Genomic DNA, 24,319 nt, shown 5'->3' with positions numbered 1-24,319 from the left:
GGGTGCAGCAAGCCCACTCCCTCCCCAGCAGAGCCTGCGCTCCCGTGGCCCTGACCCTGTGGCCCTCCGAGTCCTCAATGGCCCTCCCGGGCCCGGCCTGCTTCGGGCTGAGCCCCCCGAGTGTCCTGTGACAGCTGTGCTGCTCTGGGTCTGGACTGGCTTCACCATGCAGCAGCAGAAGCACCACCACGGCACCCTTCCCGTGGGTGTCAAAAGGGCACTGAGCCAGAACACATGTGGGTTCAACATTTGGGGCAGCTATCTTGAGAGCTGTGGTCACTACCCACCCCCACGGAAGTGTGATCTGGGTTTAGTCGTTGTTGTCCCCGACATTGCGACTCCTCTCACCGCACGCGCACGCACGCGAACACTGTCCCACTGGCTGGACTTAATACAGGTGAAAATGTCCCAGGACAGGGAAATTGGGAGTCTTTAGGAATGGCTGGGGAAGAGAAAGTCTTCATTCCTTCAGGATTGGAGGCTTAATATTTTACAGATTTTTGAATATCAAAGGAAATTTCAGTCTCATCCAGGAAACAGAGCAGAGTAAAATTTACAATTCAAACCTATGTTTCTACTTGAAATGTGTAAAATGCCTTCAGAATTTCCCAGGAGGATGCATTTGTACTTCTGTTTAAACATTTTTGTTTTGTTAGCAGGGTAATGAACTTAGGAGAATCACAAAAACAGGGAGAGGCCAGGTTACAGAAGTAAGAGTAGGACCCCAGGGGAGACCCCAGGGGGAGGGTCCCGGTCCCAGGCCCTCGACTCCCAGGCCAGGAGTAGCGAGCAGGGGAGACACTGGTTCCTGGCATTCATACAGCTGCCACTGAGCGTCTCCTCTGTGCTAGGCATCTTCCAGGCACCAGGTCAGAGCAAGGAATGAGCGGAGGTCAGCCCCGTGGGCTTACCTTCTGGAGGACAGCGGTGAGCGTGGTGGAGGAAGTCAAGCCTGGGAGGTGACAGAGAGGATGCTGGTGGGGACTTCATTCCAGGTGGCCAGTGAAGGTCTCCTTGAGGGGGTGACTCTTGAGCTGAGACCTGAATGGTAAGAATGAGGGGGGCTTTGAGTTGGGGAGCAGGCAGATGGAAGGCTGGTGCAGCTGGAAGCCAGTGTGGGGAGAGAATCAGCTGGAAGGTGTGGGGTGGGCATTCCTCGTGCCATGGCCAGCTCATTCCCAACTCTGAGGTCCCCTTACCCCACAACAGGGAGTCCTGGATGCTCCCAGCCTGGGGAGTTTCTCAAAAGAAAATGGGCTCTGAGCAGGAAGCAGTAGGAGGGGAGCCGGGGGAGCCATGTATGTGGGGAGCCAACCGACGGGGGGAACATGGGACCTGGGGGAGACCTGCCCACAGCAGAGGGAGCCCAGCAGGGCCCTCAGGCTGCCACCAAGACCCAGCAGGGCCAACCCAGGGCACAGCAGGCAGATAAGGGACGTGGCCTGGAGGGCAAAGCCAAGGCCAGAGAGAGAAACCACAGGGAGGCAGGCCGAGGGCACAGAAGACAGTTTTCTCAGTCAGAGCCATTCAACAAAAATGGTGCAGGTGCTGTGGGAAATGGTATGGCGCTGCCCCCAAAACCTAAACAGAGCTACCATATGATCCAGCGATCCCACCTCTGAGTATATACTCCAAAGAATTGAAAGGACCTGAGATATTTGCCCAGCAGCATTATTCATAAGAGCCAAATGATGCATACAACCTGAGCGTCCAGCAACAGATGAGTGGATATACAAAATGCAGTATAGACACACAATGGAATATTATTCAGCCACAAAAAGGAATGAGATTCTGACAAATGCTACAACAGGATGAATCTTGAAGATGTTATGCTGGATGAAATAAGCCGGCACAAAAGGACAAACACTGTATGATTCTACTTAGAGGAGATCTCTAGAGTAGCCGAATTAATTGAGACAGAAAGTAGAAGGGGGGCTGCCCGGGGGGTGGGGAAGGGGAGAAGGGGAGAATTAGCGTTAATGGGTCTAGGAAGTCAGTCTGGGACGATAAAAAAGTTCTAGGGATGGATGGTGGTGATGGTTTCACAAGATTATGAATGTACTTAACTGCCACCACACTGTACACTTAGAAATGGTTAAAATGGTATATCATTCTTTTGGATGTGATGGTAAACAGGACTGCTTCCCTAATTTCCTTTTCTGGAATATTACTCAGCCATTAAAAAGAACGAAATACCAGCATTTTTTGCCACATGGATGGACCTAGAAGCTATCATGCTAAGTGAAGTCAGCCATACAATGAGACACCAACATCCAATGCTTTCACTGACATGTGGAATCTGAAAAAAGGACAGACTGCACTTCTTTACAGAACAGATGCTGACTCACAGACATGGAAAAACTTATGGTCTCCGGAGGAGACAGTTTGGGGGGTTGGGGGATGTGCCTGGGCTGTGGGATGGAAATCCTGTGAAATCAGATTGTTATGATCATTATACAACTACAGATGTGATAAATTCATTTGAGTAATAAAAAAATTTAAAAAAAATCTGTTGACACACACACAAAAAGGTATATCTTATGTTATATACATTTACCACAATAACCAGCAAAAAAACTGCTCACAGTGACTTGGGCTGGTTTGGTAAGCAGTGACCTGTTCGTCGGGGGAGGTGTGCAAGAGGTGGGGGAGGGAGTAGGAGGCCAAGGGACGAGAGGGCAGGTCATCCTGGGATTTCGATCAGGACAGAGGGCAGGTCATCCTGGGATTTGGGTCCAGGACAGAACACAGGAGGGCTGATGCATGTTGAGCCCTGATTGTGCATGGGCCTGAGCTTAGGCTTCATGCACATTATCTCTTTCTGCCCCCGGCGGCCCTGAGGCAGGGTCAGGATTACCCTCACTGGACAGACAGGATGCAGCTCCAGGGAGTGTCGGTCATTGCTGTGCGCCAGCCCCTCTTCTTCCGTGGAGGACCAGCTGCCTGGCCGCAGCTGCAGGGACTGGCCCAGCCCAGGGTCACACTCCTCCTGGATGCCGGACCTGCGAGGGGCTACTAAGGTCTGGCCAGCTCTGCTCCCTGTAACTCCAGACACCTCTGACATTCCACTTAGCCGTCTCCCCTCCTTATGCAGCCGGCTACAGCTAGAATCTGCTCACCCCTGCCTCCTCCTTTCCCTTCCTCAGGCCTCGATCCGAGGAACCTAGTGCATAAACTTCCTGCTCGCTGAATTCTGGCAGAGTCGGCCTCAGGAACCCCACCTGCAGCAGCGTTTGTCAAGGTGATTCAGCTGCATCCTAATGTGGGGTAGGGGGGTGGCTGAGGCTCCGGAAGGATGTCCGACCTTCTTGGACAGAGGGAAGCTCTGCTAACCCTCTGGAGGGCAGGTCAGAGCTGCTTGGGTGACTCTGGTCCTTAGCACCCAGCCAGCCCGTGTGCCTTACGCTTCTATTATCCCCAGAGCGCCTCGCCTAATAGCAAAACCACACCACAAATGACACTGGTGCTAAATTCTAATAGCCAGCCTGGCCCGTTAATGGCCTCTTATACATTTAAATTGGGCGTGATCCCTTTGGGAACTGTAATTTTATTCATGGAGATTGCACCGCCTAATCTGAATACAGCAAACTGTACTTAAGAGATATGGTGGCTCTGGTGGTTTCTTCTCTCCCTCCTGTCCTGTCTGGTTTTGGGGCCCAGGCTTCCCGAGGGCACAGGAGGTGGCACTGCCACTTCTGTTCTTTTCATCTCCACTGAGCAGAGAAAGGAATGTGGGGGCTGAAGTCAGTTGAAACCGATGAGAAATCAGACCATGGTCTTTTTTATTTATTTTATCTTTTATTTGTCTTTTTAGGGCTGCATACATGGCATAGGGAGGTTGCCAGGCTAGGGGTTTAATCGGAGCTGTAACCACCGGCCTATACCACAGCCACAGCAACATGGGATCCGAGCCGCACCTGCGACCTACACCACAGCTCATGGCAACGCCAGATCCTTAACCCACTGAGCAACGCCAGGGATTGAACCTGTGTCTTCATGAATACTAGTCAGGTTCGTTAGCCACTGAGCCACGACGGGAACTCCCAGACCATGGTCTGAATGCACTCTGTGACCTGAGCAAACCACATAACCACTCTGAGCCTCGGTTTCCTTATCTGTAAGCGACTACGGCTGTAGGAGAGCCGCACACCAGGGAATACACGGGAGCCCCCAGCACGGAGCCCTGCTGCCTTTCCCAACCTGGCCAACCAATGGCAGGACTGTCTGAGCTCTGAGGAGCACTGGCCAAGGCTGGAAAAGCAGAGGACCAGCAAGGCTGGGTGAGGGGGCGGCTGGCAGAGAGCCTGGTGCCCTCCCGGTCACACTGGGAACCTTGGGGCCCCTGGCTCAGCTTCTAAGGCTGTCCCAGTGAGTCTGCCCAAACATCCCGAGCAGCTGTCTCAACCCACTGCTGCCTCCACCCAGTGGGGCACCAAGGCTGCAGGCCTCTCTGCTCTCAGACCCCTCAGCTCATGGGGGGCTATTACTGTGCCTGTCAAGGACTTGGCCCCTTCTCGGCAGCCCCAGCAGCATCACACTTCGGCCCTTCCCTTTCATTCCTCTTCCTCCTCCAGCCTGGGGGAGATTTACACAAACTTAGGGGAGAGCAGGGGTAGGAAAAGCTGGCTTTAGTGATCAGTATCCTTTAGATCTACTGCTGATGGCATAAAGCTCATGCCCAAAGGCCTCAGTTTTTTGAATGGGTGGGGAATTTCATATACCTAGAGCTTAGATTTTTGAATCACAGAAAACAATCTTGGGTTTTTTTTCCTCCTTGGTTTCTTGTATCAACCTTTCCTGAAGCATCAAATATTTGAGGTACTGGGCATCGGAATTCAGATCAGTTCTTTGAACCACCTGAAGCCTCATTTCTATGTGGAGGGTGGGTAGGAGGGGGGTTTTCCTTTTTTCACCCAATTATGGGATCATATGCATTGTCATTTTCATTTTCAATTATGAAATATATACTATTTCCATATAAACAAATATTTATAAACATCTTCCTGCATAAACAAATCTTTCCACACAAACTAATATTTATAGAATAAATAATTTACATCAGTTAATATATCAAAAACATTTTCCCCTCTCTCTCCCTGCCCCATGCAAACATGAATCTTTTTTAAGGGCTGAGTGGGTTGTTTAAAAATAGTCAGCCTTGCACGTGCTGTCGTGGCTTCCTCATATTTCTCCCAAATTGTCCCCAGGCCTCCCTGAGGTCCCCTGGGGAGGGGGGTCAGGAGGCCAGCGGGGGCCCTGGGGCTCTGCCGCCATCTGCACAGAGCTGGAGCTCAGCGAACCACCTCAGTTTGGGGAAGAGGTTTCTGGGCTGTGTGTTTTATTGTTCTTGATAAATCTAATCAAGTTCAAGTTCGATAAGAAATGTATAAACTTAAATAAGAGTCTTTCTCAGCGTGCAACTATAAATGCATCTACCTTTAGACTTGTAATGAAAATGTAGCCTCAGGAAGAAGGAAAAGACCTCAGTGGGAGATGTTCCCAGCAGCTGAATCGATGGGGAGGAGCTTTACCCAGATTCGAAACAGAAGCGACAGCTGTAAAGGGAAGTTTTATGACATTGCCATAAAGTGATGAGAAGCATGTGGCTCTAAGAAGAGCTGTACAAGATACACCACAGAGCAACGAGTGTGAAAATGGACTTGAAATAACCTGCACACACTGACCATCATGCTCTCTAGTGGGTGTGGTGGCAGATGGGTCTGGCTGGGTGTGCAGCCTATACAGCTAAGTGAACAGCGTCATGGCTTCTATAAACCTGTATCAAGGCCTGACTGGGCACTGGCTGAGGTCGTCAGGGTGGGTAGACTGGACAGACTGCTCAGGGCACATGAGTCCTGGGAGGGTGGGAGGGCCTGCAGACAGGTTTCCCACAAGGGCTGCTGTGGCAAAGGGCCTCCTGGGGAGGAAGTGAGTGCTCTGTTGCTACAGGTGTGGGAGCACATGACCAACGATGACACCTTAGGATGTTTCCCATCTCTGTGACGTTTTGGGATTCAGTGCTCCAGCTCCCAAAGCCCCTGGCTGGAGCCATCTACTCCTGGACACATGAGCAGGCTTGAACAAGCTCCTCCTGAATGAGGCTTCAGAACTCACTCCCTTCTCCCTCTGCCTGGTAGAGATGAATCTCCACCTCAGCAGCACACAGAAGAGCCAGGAAGTGGGACTTGGCTGCTGAGCTGGTTCCTCTATAGAAAACCTGGCTTCTCTAGACTTAGGCTGCTCTGGGTAATTGGGACAGAATCGCAGACCGTCTGAGCTGGAGCAGTCCCGTATATCTAACCTCAATGTTCCCCATACAGAGGATTCTGAGGCCCAGAGTGGGGATGACTTGCCTGGGACCACACAGTAAGTCGGGAACCCAGGTCTCCTGCCTCTGTTCTGGGCTCCTCTGCCTCAGCTGCCTTTTCTAGCACTTGGCCATTGTTAGGAGGTGCTTCCTTATTAGTTCAAAGAAGAAAAAAGCGGCTGCAGTGCAGGGGCTCGGAGGGCAGACCAGACCAATGGTTCCACTTCGCCCACAGGGTCAGAGGTGCCCCACAAGGGACTCGGCTGGGCATCCCTCCACTGCACAGAGAGCACGCTGACAGGCCTCCCTCTGTCACTGCCTCCTTGTTTCTTGGATGGGATAAACTGTTTGGCCTTTGGACAAGATTATTTTTGCACAAAACAGGATTGTTATCACTTAATTGAAAATAATTATCCAATGCAAATTGAGTTCAGCTTGTCTAGCTGGAAATAAAGAAGTGAATATTTTGGGCGGTTTCGCTGCTGCAAAGGCAGGTATTTTAAGTAAATGAAAGTAATAAGAATAGGTGGCCGTTTCTGCAGGAAGCCCTGGGAAATCTCAGGGCCTCTCTCTTGAGTGGTTCCCTGGGTGGGAAGTCTCACCCACCCCCTTATCCAAATCAGGACTTGTCCAAATCAGTCTGTAAAGGAGATATTCTGACAGAGACGGAGGCCAGTGGGTCACTGAGGATGGCAGGGCTGCACATAATCCCGCTCAGTGGTTTGGCCCCTGGGGGGGCTTATCCTGGCAAATACAAGCCCTGGTTTCCTCTCAAAACAAAGAGAAGAAGAGGGTCAGGGGCAAGGAGAGGGAGATACTGACATAAGTCATATTAGTGGGAGGTCACTTCCTGTCCTTCTTCCCTGGGCTCCTCATCCCAGGCACTACATCTCAATCACTGGGAAACCTGAGGCCCAAGCCCTCCAAGAGTCTCACCCACAAGCCCAGCTGATCACCAGCTTCATCTGCTTTCCTATGTACTCCTTGGCTTTGTTCACTTCCTCCCAGTTTCACTGTATCAGTTAGCTGGTGCTGCAGCGATGCTGCCTAACAAACACCCACACATCTCAGTGGGCTACAATAACAGGCAGTTCTTTCTCAAAGTTCTGCAGGTTTACTGACCTCAGCTGGGCTGGCTCGAGAGTCTGCAAGCAGGAAGGGTGGGTCTGCTCTACCTGTCTCATCCACCAGCATCAGTGGGCCAGCCAGGCACATCCTTCTCTTGGTGATGACAGATGCACAACAGGGCAGGCAGAAATATGTGAGGCTTTAGGGTCCGGTCTCAGAGTTCCATGGTGGCCTAATGGTTAAAGATTTGGCATCGTCACTGCTATGGTTCAGGTTCAATTCCTGGCCCTGGGGAATTTCCACATGCTGCAGGCATGGCCAAAAAGAGAAAAAAAAGCCTAGTCTCAGAACCCGTATCCAGTCACTTTGGCCCCATTCCATTGATCAACATAAGTCCTGAGACCAAGCTCAAAGTCCAGGGCTAGGAGATTACATTCCTCCCACCATGAGGCTGTGGCAAGAGTGTGGATGAGGGAGGGGGAAGGCTACTGTCCAGTTCTGACCTCCCTGCTAGAATCCCCACCTCCGGCCTCACCTTCTCTCATCTACTTTCCACAGAGAGGTTTGCTCCTTCTACAGTGCAAATATGATCGTGTCACTTTCCAGTTCAAAATCCTGAAAATCCTTCTTTCCCCTTTTCTGAGAATAAATGAAATTCACTTGAAAAAGTTTAGCACTATCCTAAGGGCCCTATGAAATAAATATGTCAACAGCACAACCATCACGGGGGCCCTGTGGGTTGGGTTGCCCTGGCTCTCCTCCCTTCCAGGGGCAGGCCTGGCTGTTCATGTTTGTGCATGACAGTGCACAGAAGTCCTACAACCTGTGTGTACCAGTGTACCCTGCAGGAAGATGGTTCAAACCCCCAAGAGCTTGGGAGCAAGCAGGATGACAGTTGCGGGATTGGACGCCCTTTGTGTATGGTTGCATGGGAAGGCCATAGCTCAGTGCCAGGCTCAGATTGTTATTCTTTTCCAAGACCCAACCACTCACTAATCCATTCCAAGGTACACCTTTCCACCAAAACCACTTGTTCTTAGTGAAGCTCTATAGGCAAGTACTTCTTAGAATGTAACCTGCAGACAGCACTAGCCTGGAAATTCTTGGTTAGATGTCCATGAAGGAAAAAGGTGTTTGCACCAGAATGTACATTGCTGTGTCACTAAGCTCACTGTTTCATTCAGCTGACTTTTCTTCACAGCAGGACTTTCTCAGTGAAGGAGGCAGTGATGAACTCTCTGGAGTAAGCTCTTAATCATGTGTGGACTGGTAAACTAATAATTTGTGGCTCAGCCTCTTTGAGACTACTCAGCTCTCTTCTGATTCTGGGGACACAGACCTGAGGTGCCCAAGCATTTCTGAATGGCACCCTAGAGTAAAATGATAAGACACTGGGCAAAAGCAAGTAATTAAAAAATTAATACATTGTCGTGATAGAGAAAAGAAGCTTCTTCAATATAACAGCAGATGGCTGGCTCAATAAATTATATATGCTTTCTCAGTGGAGTCAACTGCACTCATAAAAGAAGAGTTTGGGGACTTTCTAACAAGAAGAAAAAGGCTTAGGACAGACCAGGAGTTTTTTTTAAAAAGCACGATACGGAATGGTGCAAGCAACCCACTATGTAATGTGTAGATTCAGTAAAAGCGCACACATTCACGCAGTTTGCCTGAAAATACAGAGTGTCTATATTAGTGTGGTGTGATTATACCCTTTCCTTCTTTATTTTTCAAACTTCTGGAGTATAGTTGTGTTACTTTATAATGAAAAGAAATGTATAGCTATAGATAATTAAGACCCATTCAGTTGATGTCTTCTATTTCATTGTCTCTTTGGTTCCCAACATTAAACATCAAAAAAAAAAAAAAAAGCCATTAATTCAAGCACAAGAATTCAGAATTTATGATTACTCAGACTCTGGAGTTCCTGTTGTGGCACAGTGGAAATGAATCTGACTAGGAACCATGAGGTTGTGGGTTCAATCCCTGGCCTCGCTTAGTGGGTTGGGGATCCAGTGTTGCCCTGAGCTGTGGTGTAGGTTGCAGATGTGGCCTGGATCTGGTGTTGCTGTGACTCCAGTGTAGGTCAGCAGCAACAGCTCCGATTCAACCCCTAGCCTGGGAACCTCCATATGCCACTGGCGCAGCCCTAAAAGGACAAAAGACAAAAGACATAAAAAAAAAAGAATTTATGATTACTCAGACTGGATTCTCTTTCACGTGTTTGTTCATTCATTCAGTCATTCACTCAGTTAACAAACATTTCCTGAGGCCTCACAAACGTCCTTCCAGCACTGCAATTTGAGAGCATCAAGTCCCTGCCTCACGAAGGGCTGGCCAGGGCTCACCCTTGCATTCTCTATGATTCACTTAGCAAACATTCAGCCCACTTTGTGCTGTGCCCTGGCTTGGACCAGCACTGGGGGACAGAGGCAGGTCCAGCAAGGGGAGAAAACAGCTCAAACCCAGGAAACTCTTTCAGAAATGTAAGATTAAAAGCCTAATACATGCTCATAATACATTCAAACAATACTTTGTATGAAACCAAACCCACTACCTAGAGATAATAAGCAAGAGGAAGAGTTTGGTAGTATCCTACAGATTTCTTTCTATGAATATACAGACATATTTCTTTTCTTTTCTTTTTATGTCTGCACCTGGGGCATATGGAAGTTACCAGGCCAGGGATTGAATCTGCCAACATTGGATCCTTTACCACTGTACCAGGCTGGGGATGGAACCCACCCCTCACAGAGACCTGAGCCACTGAAGTCAGATTCCTAACCCACTGTGCCATGGTGACAACTCCACAGACATATTTCTTTATATATACTCACACATTCCCAAACATCCATATTCATGTTTACATAAACAGTAGTTTTATTTTCATTTAAAAAAAAATGGCTCAGCAGAAACGAATCTGACTAATATCCGGCCTTGCTCAGTGGGTCGGGGATACGGCATTGCCATGAGCTGTGCTATAGGTTGCAGATGCGGCTTGGATCCCATGTTGCTGTGGCCGTGGTGTAGGCCAGCATCTGTAGCTCTGATTGGACCCCTAGACCTGGCACTTCCATGTGCCATGGGCATGGCCTTAAAAATCAAATCAAATAAACAAAAAAGGATCTAGAATATTTCAGATCTGCAACTTTAATGCTTATTGTTCTGAAACAAAGCATAGCAAATATGCAAAGTGCTGGGGGGACCTAGAAGACAAGTGACTGGTGCAAGAATGAGGTGGCCCTGGAGTTCCCATCATGGCTCAGTGGTTAATGAATCCAACTAGGAACCACAAGGTTGCGGGTTTAATCCCTGGCCTTGCTCAGTGGGCTAAGGATCTGGCATTGCTGTGAGCTGTGATGTATGTTGCAGACGAGGTTTAGATCCCGTGTTGCTATGGCTGTGGTGTAGGCCAGCAGCAACAGCTCCAATTAGACCCCTAGCCAGGGAACCTCCATATGCCACGGGTGCTGCCCTAGAAAACATAAAAAGACCAAAAAAAAAAAAAAAGAATGAGGTGGCCCTGATGGTCGCTGTGAGTGGGGGGACACCCACAGCAATCCTGAGAGGCCTGCCCGCCCTGATGTATGAGCTCCCTACTTCCCACACTCTCAGCCAGGCTTCACTGAGCCAGCCGCTGCACCTGGTAGGATTTTGTTGGACAGAGAGATCTGCGGGAGGGATGCCAAGGGAAGGAATGGCAGAGGTAAAGGCCTACGGGTGGCTGATGAGGTGGCCCCTCAACAGTGCAGACCCTCGGCAAAGAATTACAGGCAGATGCATAGACCCACATCTTTATTCACAGCACATGTCTTTGTTTTCTTGCCAAAGCCCCTTCAGTCCCTCCACCATGAGAAACCAGGGGGTGGCTTGTTGGGAGAAGAGGGCTGGCTGGCACTTCAAAGCAGTTATTGGGGTCTCAGCTCATTCCAAGAGCAAATGTACTTAAGGGAGTTCCTGTTGTGGCTCAGTGGTAACGAGCCTAACTAGTACGCATGAGGATGAGGGTTTGATCCCTGGCCTCGTTCAGTGGGTCAAGGATCTGGCGTGGCCGGGACCCCCATCCTGGGAACTTCCACATGCTGCTGGTACGGCCCTAAAAAATATGTTGTACTTAAGCATTAAGGAGAGAGTTGCATTTACAAAACCTGTGTCGTTGACACAGTGAGGAGAAATACATTCGTAATCAAGTAGAGAGTCCCCTGCCCACTAAACAGTGGCTGGTGGGCGAGCCCAGCATGTGCTCACTTCCACTCTGACAGCTGGTCAAACAAAATGGGGACCCTTTAATCATCGGAATTCACCTAATGCTAATCTAGATAATTAAAAAAAAAAAAAAAAAACCCAAGCAAAATACCCACAGAAATTCAGAAGGAACTGCTGCTAATATGTGTACATACACTAGGTGCATTTCCCTATCACATTTGGGTCACACTCCTGAAATGATTGGCTCAGGGCCTTTCTGGGTGACAAGGGGCAGGGTCTCTTGTGAGGTCCCCCTGGCCTAGGCTGCTCTGAAGTGAGTCTGAGGGGGCCGGCCGGCCCCAGGCCAAGCCCAGGACACCTGCCAGGTCCCTTACGTGCTTGGTTCACATTGTTTAACCCACCCATGTTCCCCTTCCTTCTCAACTCTCTACCCATCTCTGGGCCTTAGTGTTGCCCTCTTTAAATTGAGATGGGGGTGGGCAGTAAAAGGTCATTACAAAGTAAAACAAAATGAGGAGGAGAATCGCCAAGAATCCTTTCAATTTGATCTTATAAAAACAAATAAGGGAGAAAACAGATCACCCGGGAACCCCTGAGCCAGTTTGGGTTCAAGGCCACAACCCAAGACCTTGTCCTGAGATCTTGTCATCTCATTCCACAGTGCCTGTGGTCTTTGGCCTCCAAAGTTTAAGTTCTCTATCAGTTCCCCCCACCCTCCACACACACAGAGACTCATCGAGCCTAGCCCTGTACCTGGCCCATTCATCTGCATCCCAAAGCACAGTGACTTGGGACCTCAGATGCAGCTTGGATCCTGGGTGGCAGTGGCTGTGGTGTAGGCCCATGGCTACCGCTCTGATTGGACCCCTAGCCTGAGAACTTCCATATGCCGTGGGTGCGGCCCTAAAAAACAAAAAAACAAACAAAAACCCCCAAAAACAAAAAAACTTAATAACCTGGTGGCTTCTTCTTGTCAACTGTATGATTGCTCTCATTTATTTTTCCATTCTCCCACTTTTAACATTTCCAGTAGCCACAACTATAAAGAATATCCTGTGGACATCTTAGCAGAGACTTCTTTAAGGACATTTCTGGTTAATTTATAGGGTAGAGTTCCAGAAGCAGAGATATCGGGCCAGAAAATAACTCTCATAAGATTCTTCACACATATGGCCAAAGAGCTGACATGGAATGCATTAATCTGTTTGGGCTGCCATAACAAAATGCCACAGACTGGGTAGCTTAAACAACAGAAATGTATTTTCTCACAGTTCTGGAAGTTAGAAGTCCAAGAGCAAGGTCTTGGCAGGTTTGGATTCCTCTGAGGCCTCTTTTCTTGGCTTGCAGATGGTGGCCCTCTTGCTGCCTCTTCACAGGGTCATCCCTCTGTGCATGCCCTCTGGTGTTCTGTCCATCCTAATTTCCTCTTTTTTTTTTTTTAATAAGGACATCAGTCATATTAGATTAAGTTTCATGCTAATGGATTAATTTAAGGCTTCATTGTAACTTAAAGGCGGTATCAGCAGATACAGTCACATTCTGAGGTACTGGGGGTTAGGGCTTCAACATTTTTGGGGAAACACAGTTCATCCCATAACAAAACTCTTCCTTAAAGGTTGGAAATGTTCCTTGGTGTCACCTGACTGGGTAGTGGCCCCTTTGCTACCTTCCAAAGCTGAGTTGCCTTTTGCTGTGAAGTCTTCTCCATGTCTCTCAGCCTGTTTCCCTTTCTTCTCATCTCTCAGCCCATCACTGTTGACAGCTGTCAATCAGTCTTAAGTAGAGATTCTCAATCTCTGATGCACATTAGAATCTTAGAACTTAAAAAATAATTCTGGTGTCTGGGTCCCAACTCAGCCGATTCCAGTGTCATTTGTTTGGGGGTACAGCCTGGTTGTGGGGAACTTTAAAGCTCTTTGGGTGGCTCCAGTGTTTAGCCAAGGTGAGAACTTCCAGTCTCTGGTCTCTTCTTTGCTTTTGCAAAACATGAGACTGGGCACAAGGGCTGTTTAATTACCATCTTCCAAAGTTAATTAAAACTCTGTATTATAAAGCCTGTTTTTAACTCCCCTAAACAAGTTCCTTTTAAAGCATGGTGGTAATTTGGCTCTTTTGTTAAAATTAAGTTCTTAAAGTAAAAATTAAAAGACAAAATGGAAAACCACTGGGCATAGAAAATCCATCCTGGATTTAATAGAGTCTCTTAAGTCGTGGACTGGAGTGAGACTCTTGTTGCTCAATGTGGGTCAGGAAGCTCGAGATACATCATGGTCCTTGAGGCTTATGTTCTGTGTAAGCTTTTAAAGGAAGAGGATAAAAGCTAATTTTCATGAGAGCCCTGCTTCTGTGGTGGGGTGATTAGAGAACTGTTGGGTTAAGTTTGGGCTCCTCTGAGTTTTGCACCCCAATGCTCGATGTTTGAAACAAAGTTCTAAAAGATTCTACTATCCAGGGGCAAAGCTCACAGACACAGTGGCTAAAGAAGCCAGAGACTCAAGAGTCCACATTGGATGATGCCATTTAGACGAGGTTCAAGTAGAGGTGAAACTCATCGACAGTGACAGCAATCAGACATGACTGTGTTTTTGTTGGAGGAGAGTCAGATCCTGAAAAGACACTTTTCCGAGGCCTTGGTGATGGAGAGAAGGGCGCAGAGCTCCAGTGGTTGGGACGAAGATGCCTGTGACATTGGCTCCCCTTCAAACCATGACTTTCGAAAGTGGCTGGGGATCCCATCACTGGCAGGATGGAGTCATGGCCCCAGCCCCAGGCCCAGGTGCACTGTGGCCTCAGCTGGTTTGCGCTGCTTCTCCACGAGAACCCTCAGCTCCACTCCCACACGGGTGCCACTGTTCATGTTCCCTCCTGCCCCCTTGTGCATGCTGTCCCTCCTGCCTGACAAGCCCCTTCCAATCTCATTCACCTGGACTTTGGTCATCTTTCCTATCACAGCAGGGAAGTCATCCCTCCGCCTCCAGGGATGGCATTAACCACGCCCTCCACTTGTCACTGTTTGTTTTTGCTGACAGACTGGGTGCCATTTGGGAGCAGTGCTGTCTCTATTTGCCGTGCTGGGCACAGTGCCCAGCACCAAGTAGGGGCTTAAAAATGGTGCTTGTCATTGAATTGTGTTAGTTTAGAATGGGAAGTGGAGCACTGCAGACAAACGTCTTTTGTCAAAACCATCCATTTACTCATAACAATATTTGAAACTGGGTAGAGAAAAACGTGTGATTCAAGTGACTCTGGGAAAGACTCTACGTGGAGGGTTGTGACCTTCGGGCACAGGTATGGACTGTCCCCAGCCCCACAGAGGGCAGCAGAATGGCTCTGCAAAACAGAGGAACAAAACTTTGACACTGGGGTGGGGCGGTGCTGGAGGAATGCCAGGGAAGAGACTGAGAGAGGACGGAGTGGGTGGAAGGAAAAGCAAGGACAGTGGGGAGTTCCCATCATGGCTCAGTGGTTAGCGAATCCAACTAGAACCATGAGGTTGAGGGTTCGATCCCTGGCCTTGCTCAGTGGGTTAAGGATCTGGCATTGCCGTGAGCTGTGGTGTAGGTTGCAGACGCAGCTCAGATCCCTCGTTGCTGTAGTTCTGGCATAGGCCGGTGGCTACAGCTCTGATTAGACCCCTAGCCTGGGAATCCCCATATGCCACAGGAGCAGCCCTAGAAAAGACAAAAAAAAAAAAAAAAGTAAGGACAGTGGGAAGGTCTGCATTGTGTCATATGACACCTCCCTGCAGCCCTGAAATCTTCACTGAAGTTCCCCAAACTCTTAGGATGTTTAATGGGTGTGTATTTGTGAGTCTGTGATTGTGCACATGTGATACAAGCGTGTACCTGTGTGGCTATGTGTGACTGGGTGTGCTAGTGTGTGCATGTGTATGTATGTGAGCATGTGTGGATGTGGGCATGAATGAGTAATAACACATGTGTTAGTGGGTGTGTGTGGGTGAGTGTGAACACGTGGGAATGTACATGTGGGCAAGTATGTGCATGTGTAGGTGTGTGTGTGCACTGAGAAAGGTTGTGGGTTTCCTTCCTGGATTGTCTTAGGAGTGAGGCTGCGGCAGCATGAGGACAGCATGAGGAAGGCAGCAGTCATGGCAAGCACAGACCATGTGCTGCAGCCAAAGCTGTGAGGGGCCAGTAGCCCCCAGCTGAAATCTAAGTCACACGTTTAATGAATCACTCGTTTCATCAAGAAAGCCAATCTGGGAGTTCCCATTGTGGCTCAGTGGAAATGAATCTGACTAGTATTCATGAGGACACAGGTTCCATCACTGGCCTCGCTCAGTGGGTTAAGGATCTGGCATTGCCATGAGCTGTGGTGTAGGCTGCCAGCTACAGCTCCAATTTGACCCCTAGCCTGGGATCCTCCATATGCTTGGGGTATGGCCCTGAAAAGACCAAAAAAAAAAAAAAAAGCCAACCTTGGTTGCTGGGCAGTGCCTACATGGAACCCTATGTTGAAGAGTGAAGTCTTTTGAGTCTCCAAGGGAAGGGTGTTCGTGATTGATTAGCAATGTCTGTCCTGCTTCCAAGTGGGATGGTGGCAGCATGTTTGCCATACCTGGCCTCTAAAGGGCACCAAGCAATGTGCTTGGCCTTTGGGATACAAAGATGAACCTCACATAGTACCTGCCCTTGAGGGGCTCGCAGTCTACTGTGGGAGACTGAGAGTGTAAACAGACAAGTGAAAGTTGACGGGGGCGAGATGAGGGGGGTGGGAGGCACAGCTGAGAGACACATCGATGGTGCCTGGAGTAGAGGAGGGTTTCTTCATGGAGTTTCTGACCAGGCTGAGGTGAGAAAGCAAGGAAGGAGGGCATCCCGCCATGGCACAGCAGAAATGAATCCAACTAGGAACCATGAGGAGGCAGGTTTGATCCCTGACTCGCTCAGTGGGGTAAGGATACAGCATTGCCATGAGGTGTGGTGTAGGTCAAAGATGCGGCTCGGATCTCGCGTCGCTGTGACTGTAGCTCTGATTCAATCCCTAGCCTGGGAACCTCCATGTACCACAGGGGTGGCCTTAATAAGAAAAAAAAATAAAAAGGTGAGCAAATTTCCACAGGAGTGCAAATGTCAGGTATCTGGGAGCAGAACAAAAGGAGACTGGCGGGAGACGAGCTAGGCAGGAAAATAAGCTGATGGGCGGTGGGGCGGCAGAGTGGGGGGTTGTCCCTGAGTGCTGTCCCTAAGAGGTAGTCCCTAACAGGGTTGCCTCAGCCACCCACACATGCGGCCTGGGCATCCCAGCACATCTGCTCCCGTTCTCCTGTGTTGCAGACTGTGGGAACCAAGCCCCAGCAATCCTGGTGCTGTATATGCTGTGAGCCGCTGCAGGTGCGGGACAAAAAGCCACAGATACTTTGCATGGGATGGAGAGCACATTTTCAGTTTCCATCTCTCACAAATTGCAAATTTCACTTTCACAGCCCTTCTTTCCCCATCACAACCACACCGGTTTCTCCACAGGACCTCAGGAGTCTGTTGTCACAGACACCCCGGCTTTTCTTTGTGGTGTTTCTGCCTCACCAAGCGCCAGGGCTCCGAAAAGCCCAATGCCCCGTCTTTGACATCCCCTGATTTGAGCCTCCTCCAAACCTTGGCCCCGTGGCCCTTTCTGCTTCATGGAACAGTCTCACATTAGAAGGCAGGGGCCTGGGCTCCAGTCCTGGCTCTTCCCCTAACTCAGTGCAGGATATGGGCCTCAGTTTACCCATAAGTACCACAGAGGGTTCTAGACTTGATAATTTCTGAAGGTCCTCTAAATTGGAGAATGGTAATTTTTTTTTTTTTTTTTTTGCTATTTCTTGGGCCGCTCCCGCGGCATATGGAGGTTCCCAGGCTAGGGGTCTAATCGGAGCCATAGCCAACAGCCTACGCCAGAGCCACAGCCACCAGCCTACGCCAGAGCCACAGCAACGCGGGATCCGAGCCGTGTCTGCAACCTACACCACAGCTCACAGCAACGCCGGATCGTTAACCCACTGAGCAAGGGCAGGGACCGAACCTGCAACCTCATGGTTCCTAGTCGGATTCGTTAACCACTGCGCCACTACGGGAACTCCGAGAATGGTAATTTTCTGATCTTGATAGTCTCTCTTTTATTGGACCCCCAAGACGATCTCTTCTAAGCCAAGGGTTGGGACTTGTGTTAGCCACTGATGGTTTGGGAACTTGCGATCTTTCAGGATCTGTTCCCAGGATCTGCAGCTGCTTCCCTCTTGCTTTCTACTTTTCTCCTGTCCTTTGGTCTGGTTCCCATATCTTCCTGTTCCTTTGTACCCTGGCTCCTGGTGATGACACTGTGGGAGGTGTGACTGAGAAGGTGCTCAGGACACTCTGCTGAAAGGCTCCTGGCTGGAAGGAAGGTCTCTTCTCTCCCCTGCCCCCTGGCTCCATCCACGCCACAGCCCAGTGCTTCTTGCAGACAGCCGTTGTCTGAGCAGAGGGTGCCTGGAAGGAACTAGGCTTTGAGATTCAATATTTAAGCACTGAAGACCTTTTCCCTCACTCCTAACATGTTGACAATTTCAGAGGTGCTTTCTGTTTTCTGTTGACAAATGCTGGCAGAGGGAACTAAGAGGGAGGGCCCCAAACCTTAGGCCTGGCTCTTGCTCTGACTTGAGGTATGATCATGGGCAAGGCTTTTCTTTGTTCTGGCCTCAGTTTCCTCACCTCTAAGGTGAGGGTGAAGTCTTGTGGGCCAGAGTGAACCAGACAATCTTTTAGGCCTTTGCAGCTCTGACATCCACAAGAATGGATTTAAGAATTTAAGGATACTGATTGGACCCCTAGACTGGGAACCTCCATATGCCGCAGGTACAGCCCTAAAAAGCAAATATGTGTGTGTGTGTGCATTACAATGGCCAAGATCTCCCCATGCCTTGCAAGATGGTGCTACATGTATAGCCTGGCTTGCTGATGGTAAAGGAAGACAAGGACCCCCTGGAGCATAGAAAGGCAGGCTTCTGAGGACAGGTCTGTGGTGGGTCGGCAGGGGAATCCAGAGTGACCCAGGAGGCCAATGTTAATTGAGGCGATGAAACCAGAAAACTCCCCTGAGTAGCTAAGCGCGAGAGGGTTGCCATGCAAATCACCAGGAAGAGATGATTAACTGGGTGTAGGCACAGAAGAGAGGTGGTTGTTGACCCATGACTTTTCCAGGACGATGGTGGATCCCCTGGGCCCCCCAAGGCTCCACTGGGGGTAGGTGTGGAGGATGAGGTGGGGTGTGAAAGGAGGCTGAGGCAGAGGGGTGTGTGACAAGCTCCCCTCCCAGAAAAACTAACCAGGCGAAGCTGGCTGGGGACAGGGGCCTGGTGGAGGAAGGGTGAGAAAGCCACGCAGATGGTTTCCATTTTGGGGAGGTTCCGTGTTCTGCCCAAATTTCTGACGCCTCACTTGTGGGTATGGGAAGGGTGTGGGGAGGCAGGGACTTTTCTGAGCATCATTTCTAGTACCGAGGGTTATCAGAATTCATAGACCCAGGGGCTTCCTCCCAGGCCCAGTTCCACGCTCAGAAGATGTTTGAATCTCTCCCGGTTGCTCACCTCCAGGGACCACGAGCCCACTGCATCCCATGTGGTCTGTTCCACTGTTGACAACTCCAGTCAGGAAGGGCTTCTTGGCATCAAGTCCAAGTCTGCATCTCTAGCGGCATCGGCATTTGGCACAATATATCCCATAGATGTTCAGCTTAGTTCTGGTCTGTGGAGAGTTTTATATAGGATGCAGGAATAAACGATGTACAATTATTATCAAGGTAGGGAAGTTAGCTGGCAGGCCTGGTATCATGTTCTAGGGATTGGGGTTTTGTCAAGTTTCTGCCTCAGTTTCCCTATTGGAGATAAAGACCACTGTGCTGGTTAATTCTCTATGTCCACTTAGCTGGGCAATGGGGCCCAATTGTTTGGTCAAATACTAGTCAAGATGCTGCTGGGAAGGTGTTCTGTAGGTGTGACTAAGATCTATAACAAACTGACTTTCACAATGTGGGGAGGCCTCATCTAGTTAGCTGAAGACCTTATGGGCAGAAACTGAGGTTTTCTCAAGAAGAAATTCTGCTTCAAAACTCTAGAAGACTGAAATCCTGCCTGAGTTTCCAGCCTACTGGCCTGTCCTATGGATTTTGGACTTGCTCACCTCAACACCTGCGTGGGCTTAAATAAATCTTTCTCTGGATTCATATCCTATTGGTTTCTTTTTTCTGGAGAATCCTGATGGTTGGAATCATCTACCTTCTCTCTGTGCAAAGGCAGATAAAGAACACTGAATTCCTTAGACGAGGAGCAATGTATAAAAGGATTAATATTAGAAAAGTGCTGTGTTAATCTGAATCCAGCTCTGAGGGTGCCATCCGCCTGCCTACTCAAAATCTGTCATGGTTTCCCATGGCTCTACTGCCACAGTGTTAGCTACTCTTTATGGAGCTTTTCTATCTATCAGACTCTCTAAGAAAGTGATATACACAATTCATAACTATTAGATATTTTAACTCTTGCGGGAGAGAGGGTGTTATCTCCATTTTACAGGTGAGACAAATAAAACACAGAGGACCACAGTCCTTGGCCTGAAACTTGAAGTCTTCAGTGATCTTCTCCAATTTATCTCCCTCTGACGCTTTCATGTCATCCACAGCCAAGGCAAATGGACTAGACCATCTTATTTGAGAGTGCTCTAGATTTCCCACGGCCAGGCTATGGCCTGTGCCTGGGTTTCTTCTGAAATATGTTTCCTCTTATCCTACACATCAGAGTCTTCACTCTGCTCTAAGGACCAATTTCAAGGTCATGTCCTCTGTGAAGTTTTCCTAGGTCTCCACCATCTCTGACCCTGGAAGAATCTGTACAGTCTCATATCTTTCCAACCTGAGTTACTGTCTTCCGTTTCAGGGCTTCTCTCTCCTCCAATTAAGATGGAATCTCTCTGAGGGCAGGAAGCATGTCTGATGGATTATGACAGACAGGGTTTTTTTTTGGGTTTTGGTTTTTTTTTGTTTGTTTGTTTTTCTAAAATAGGGAACTTCGATTAGAAAAAAATCAGTCCTCCTGGACTAAACTTCTCTAAGGAAGTGTCTATGTGATTGTTTTTTGAAAGATCAGGGCTATTTCTGCTCCAGCATCATGTTAGTAGACTTGTATTTTCTTTGTTCTTATCCTCCACTTGAATGATAGACTTCACATTAATATGTAGAAAGCTTTGTCTTGTTTAATCTGCCTGAGGCTTGACAGCATCACCCAGCAAGCTCTGTAACCCTCAAACCCTTGAGCCCCACATTCACCCTCTCCAGCCTTTAGCCACCTTCCTGATGGAACCACTGTGCATCCTTCCATTTGGAAGGACAACCTCCCAGTCCAGTGGACTAGGGTTTTAGTCATCCCTATGTTGGTAATATCAGGCACAGAACAGTACTGGGGACCAGTCAGTTGACTTCATTGACTGAAGCCTGTGTCAGGCCCCATTCTGGACCCTGTGAGAAAGGAGAAAGATGACATGGCCTTTATCTCTTTATTCTGTCAACATATATTGGAGCCCCCACTCTATACCAGGAACCATGCATTTCATAGCACTTGACTCACTTGTGTGAAGTCTATTTTCTCTGTGGGCGACAAGCCCGGAGAGGGCATGGATCTTATTTGTCTGGCTCATCACTCTGCCTTAACTGAAGTGCGGTGCCTGGTGCATAATAGCTATCCTATAAATACCTGTTGTAGGACTGAATGGGGTTTGCATTTGTCTCACCCGCTAGAGGAAATGAGAGCTGCTCAAGGATAGAGGCACCCTCCATGTTAGCACAGGACTTGGCTAAGGTGAGATACTCAAAAGTGTTGATTGAGTTGGTTGGATGTCCCTGTGAGGAGGTCCAGTGTGGGCCACACCTGCCTAGGGCATGGGTTGGAGTGTGAATTCTGGGTTCTTTATGGGTCCCCACCTGCCATGCTATGGGAATTGTAGCTCTTACTCTCTACGTGTTCTCTGCTCCTTTCTTGCAGCTTTAGGAATTGTACTATTAATTATACGGACGTTAAAGTGCCCCCATTCCAGTGCCCCCCAGAGATTTTCCTTTGCCTATTTCCTTTGGTGGTCCTTCCATAGCCCCCCTCAACTCTAGTCCTCTATTCTCAGAAAAAGCTTCTCCGTCAGAAGGGAGGCTCTGTAGATACCATTTCCTGTCTCTATGAGGCTGCCATAGAAGAGCCAGTCCTAAAAACTTATCACTAGTTGTGTGCTCAAAAAGATGCTGTGAGGGGAGAGGACCCACATTGAAACTGGGCTTCCCATTGAAATAATTTCAAATGGAGGGATTATGTTCATTATCAAGGGACTGATACCCAATTTTTCCTAAAAAAGGACCACAAGTGTGATGTTTAATCAACTTTCATGGCATACTTATATAAAGTTCCTAGGCTGTTCACAAGCCATGTCTAAGTGATTGGTTGGTGAGGCATGATGTGGGATTGTGGGGCCCCAAGGAATCAGTTGCAAGACTCTCCTGGGGGAGAGGCTGGGCTCAACACGAGCAGCTGGAAAAATGGATGGGGAAGGGGAGTGTGTAGAGTAAGAAGGTTCTCAGAAGCTGGGTCATGGAAAGACAGCCAGGTGATGCTTCTTGTAATGGCTATGAGTTGCTACTGTGAATACAATGACAGAGCTGGGCAGTCTGGGGATTTGCTGGGTTGCTGATAGACGGAGGGCTGCCCACGGAGAGGCTGTGCTGCACATTGGTTGTCAGGATTGTTCTTGAGTGAAGCCAGTGATGACTGTTATTTCACAGTAATATGTAGAAAGCTTTACCTAAAACTCTCTTTAAGATTTAAGCCCAGGGCTTCCAGCGACCACTAGGCCACAGAAGAGCAGAGCTGGGAGTGACTAAGAACTCATCCAGGATGATCCCACTGCTTCCAATGTTATGATGAAACTGGGGTTCAGAGAGGAGGTCACAAGTAATCAGGGCTCAAAAAGGCACACGTCCTTGTGATAGCATCTGATTAGCAACATTTTACATGTTTAAAAGACTAAATTATGTTTGGTGGACATACTTAGAGGGACGGATGTGGAAATTTGTAAGGACTAGTCGATGGTGTGTATAGGGCTGAGCTCTTTGACATGAAGCAGGTAACTCAGAGGGAAGGAAGTGATGGTCTGGTTTTTCCACAGGAAATCCTGCCTTTGCACGTGTACCCGCATCGTCCCTTCACTCAGGCAGCCATGGGGCATTTCCAGAGAGGACAATCCCTCAAGTGAATGAGAGATAGGAAAGTCCTCATCTTTGACCTGCCCTGGGTCCTCAGCACCATTCCAGTGCCCCCCCAGAGACTTCCCTTTTCCTCTTTCCTTTGGTGGTCCTTCTGTAGCTCCCCTCTTCCCTCAACACTATTCCTCTATTCTTAGAAAAAGCTTCTCCATCAGAAGGGGGGCTCTTTGGATACCATTTCCTCACTTTGCTCACCTGTGTGCACACCTGCCCTCAACTCCTTTTGGGCATCCCTCTGGATCCATTCCTTCTCTCCTCCTTGAGTGACATCAATTGAGTTTTCTTCTGCTCTCCAACATCCCCTTCCCTCTCAGCACCTTCCTGTTGATGGCAACTGGACTTCAGCCAGAGTCCACTGTCCGGTCACATTTTCAGAGCCAAGGGTCTACAAAGAGACATACATTTTCTTTTCTTCTCAGCTGTTCATTCTCTCCTCAGTGCACTGCAATCTGGCTTCTTCTTGGCTTACTATGTTTTGGAGCTCCTTTGGTAAAGGCATAGCCCCAAATCTGACAGATGCTTTTCAGTTCCAATGTTTATTTGCTTAACATATGTTTCACAAAGGAATCGAGATATACAGATAAATGCAAGATGAGAAATTCTGAATAATTAGTCTTAAGAAAAGTAAAAATCAGAATGGAGGTGCAAACAGAAAAATAACAGGTAACCTATGAAATATGGCACCCTTCTACGAAAGCTTAGGGAATAAAAACCAAGTGCAACATGGTAGAAACAATTCCTCTAACAGTTCTAGGGCGTATGTAGTGAGTTGGATAGTGTTCTCCTAAAAGATGTATATGAATGTGAATTTATCTGGAAATACAGTCTTTGCAGACATAATTAAGGATCGTGAATCCTTAGAGATCCTTGAGACCCTCCTGGGTTTAAAGCAGTCCCTAAAGTCAAGACACACAGAACACAGAGGAGGAGATGGAGGCAGAGATTATAGTTACATGTCAAAATGTCAAGGACTGCCACAAGCCATCACAATCTAGGAGAGAGGGATGGAACAGATTCTCTCTTGAAGCATCAAGAAGGAACAAACTTGAAGAACAGAGCTGAAGGTATCACTCTTCTTGACGTCAGACTATACTAAAAAGCTATGGTAACCAAAACAGTATGGTACTGGTACAAAAACAGACACATAGATCAATGGAACAGAATAGAGAGCCCAGAAATAAATTCATGTACATAAGGTCAGTTAATCTACAACAAAGGAGGCACGAATATACAATGGAGAAAAGACAGTCTTTTCAATAAATGGTGCGTGGGAAAACAGAGCAGCTATGTGTAAAAGAATAAAATTAGAATGTTTTCTCACACCATATACAAAGATAAACTCAAAATAGATTAAAGACTTAAATGTAAGACCAGAAACCATAAAACTCTTAGGACTTAGGCATGAATTTTAGCAATATTTTTTATTTGAATCTGTCCCCGAAGGAAAAGGAAATGAAAGCAAAAAAT

The 24,319-nt window shown here is 48.3% G+C and overlaps 1 long non-coding RNA gene across 2 annotated transcripts; it reads right to left on the bottom strand.

Annotated features, from left to right (window-relative positions):
• Positions 1–536: 536 nt before the first annotated feature.
• LOC125120138 (uncharacterized) lies at positions 537–23,927 on the bottom strand. Of its 2 annotated transcripts, XR_007133258.1 has the most exons (4): positions 23,048–23,927; positions 19,149–19,305; positions 7,430–7,607; positions 537–1,041 (listed from the first exon to the last, which is right to left on the bottom strand). It is a non-coding gene; the product is annotated as an uncharacterized LOC125120138 (long non-coding RNA). The 2 variants fall into 2 exon arrangements; XR_007133257.1 differs by lacking the exon at positions 7,430–7,607 and having other exon boundaries at positions 23,048–23,913.
• Between the last annotated feature and the right edge of the window lie 392 nt (positions 23,928–24,319).

This window comes from Phacochoerus africanus, chromosome 2 (genome assembly GCF_016906955.1).
Source record: "Phacochoerus africanus isolate WHEZ1 chromosome 2, ROS_Pafr_v1, whole genome shotgun sequence".
Taxonomy (NCBI): Eukaryota; Metazoa; Chordata; class Mammalia; order Artiodactyla; family Suidae; genus Phacochoerus; species Phacochoerus africanus.
Note: the sequence above shows the minus strand (reverse complement) of the source record. Positions and strands in the feature narration are given on the sequence as shown.